Raw genomic sequence first — 2,370 nt, forward strand, 5'->3', positions numbered from 1 at the left:
TTTTTTTTTCGTTTTTGAATTTTTTTTTCCAAGGGGGGACCCTTGGCAGAAAAACAATGTTTTTTCAATAACTTTGGAACGCAATGACCGATCGGGCCAATTTTCAATAGGAAACAACTAGACCGCAATCCGCGTCGACTGCAACTTGTTGCGAGCAAATCTAATAATGCTGAGTACCAAAAAGTGTGTCTCACATTTTTGTACACACACACACACACACATACATACACACATACAGACATCACCTCAATTCGTCGAACTGAGTTGATTGGTATATAACACTATGGGTCTCCGAGCCTTCTATCAAAAGTTCGGTTTTGGAGTGATCCTATAGCCTTTACGTATACTTAGTATACGAGAAAGGCAAAAAGGGACATTTTTCAGTACATTATTTTTCTAACATGGCATGTGGTATGGTCCAGTTATAATCCGTGTTTTGAATGAGAACAATATGGGATGTAGTATATAAACAGTAAAATGATATGAGAGAAAAATGGCACACCGTATCCCTTATCTTTCACTAGAAAGAAAGCAGATGAAAATTTCTCCCACGAAAAATAAAAAACAAGTGTTTGTTACATTTTCATTATTTATTTGTTTTCCTTCGTTTTCCTTAAATAAAATTTATGGGCAAGATAGTCAGTTTGTCTTTGTTTGAGCGTCCGGGAAGCTGCATCCGAAAGAATATTATTCTGACCTGAAAATACGCAGGAAGAAAACCGCGAGATTATAAATATGCACACACAACACGTTTTCCTAGACGAAAAATCTCGGAAAAGACTGTCTATCCCGCAAAACGGATGGCACACTTTGTGCGGAATTTACCGTCTTTTTCACCTTTTTTGGAATTTTCCCCGTGAACATGCAGAGTATATTCTATCAAATTGATGAAATACTTACCAATATCACGCCTCAATGAAATTGTTTTGCAGCTAAGCAGACTTTGCTTCCACATTTTTCCGCCAAGAACACTGTTGAGAACTGTGGGAATTTTTTATTATTCAAAAATATTTGAATGAATTACGCATTTCATTACTTACCCTTGATTTCCAGTACAAGATATAATTGGAAGAAGCACAAAAGTGATTCTGGTTTCACCGAACCAGTTGTTTATTTTTACAACCAAAACCAATGGCAGCTACACGGGAAAATAATTCTGCGGTCTGTTGAAAATTATTGCAGAACTTTTACGTTTATAATGTTTTTATCATTGGAAGATATAATTCTTAATTTCCATTCCACACGGCAAGGAAACTAGACTAGATTTAGAAGATACATAATTATTTAATAGACATATTTCATATGGTTGATATATCATTTATGGGTCATTTATAGTATATTATCGTTTTCTCTCGAAATAACGGAAGATAACGTATATAAAATAAACAACAAACTATGACATTATTGCATACAGTATTGTCGATGAAACATGCTGTATAGTATTGATTATATGAATAAATATAGTTACATTGTAAATCTATGATTACACAATTAGTAACAGTATTCCTTAATGCAGGTGAATAGTAACAAGAATACTGCAGATGGTTTTTAATTATGCGGGAATGAACGAAAAATATATGCGATTTGACAGTTAGGTACATGTTTCGGACAGCAGAACAAAGGGAACTGAAGCGACAATGTTTATCTTGTAACTAAAATATCTTTTAAATTTTACGATGGCCGAGAATCCAACAGCCGGGATTTCGGCAATAATTTCGACAAATCTCGGTTAAAATATAACCGAGATCTCGCTAAACTTTGCCGAATTTCGGTAAAATTATGACGAAATTTTGGTAAAAGAATCGCAAAAACGTAAAAATTTTAAGGGATTTCAAAAATTTCTTCAGTGGAAGTTAAATAGGAAATGTGAGCATGTTTTGAGACACTAATAGACAACTTATATGCATGTATGTGTGCGTATGTACCGCTGCACTAGGCACGGTGGCTCCGGATCAGAGAAACGACTGGTATGACGGCGAATGTGAGCAGTTAGTTGAGGAGAAGAATGCAGCATGGGCGAGATTTCTGCAACACCGCATGAGGGCGAACGAGGCACGATACAAACGGGCGCGGAACAGACAAAACTCAATTTTACGGAGGAAAAGCGCCAGCAGGAAGATCGAGACCGTGAAGAGACGGAGGAACTGTACCGCGCTAATAACGCACGAAAGTTCTATGAGAAGTTGAACCGTTCACGTAAGGGCCACGTGCCACAGCCCGATATGTGTAAGGACATAAACGGGAACCTTCTTACAAACGAGCGTGAGGTGATCCAAAGGTGGCGGCAGCAATTCGAAGAGCACCTGAATGGCGATATGGCAGACAACGGTGGCGGTATGGTAATGAACCTAGGAGCACGCGCGCAGGAAT

The 2,370-nt window shown here is 37.8% G+C and overlaps 1 long non-coding RNA gene across 1 annotated transcript; it reads right to left on the bottom strand.

Moving 5' to 3' along the window:
- Window positions 1-574: 574 nt before the first annotated feature.
- LOC134224579 (uncharacterized) lies at window positions 575-1,122 on the bottom strand. Its single transcript, XR_009982985.1, has 3 exons — window positions 1,041-1,122; window positions 901-981; window positions 575-697 (listed from the first exon to the last, which is right to left on the bottom strand). It is a non-coding gene; the product is annotated as an uncharacterized LOC134224579 (long non-coding RNA).
- Window positions 1,123-2,370: the final 1,248 nt, after the last annotated feature.

The sequence above is a fragment of the Armigeres subalbatus genome, chromosome 3 (assembly GCF_024139115.2).
Source record: "Armigeres subalbatus isolate Guangzhou_Male chromosome 3, GZ_Asu_2, whole genome shotgun sequence".
Classification (NCBI taxonomy): Eukaryota; Metazoa; Arthropoda; class Insecta; order Diptera; family Culicidae; genus Armigeres; species Armigeres subalbatus.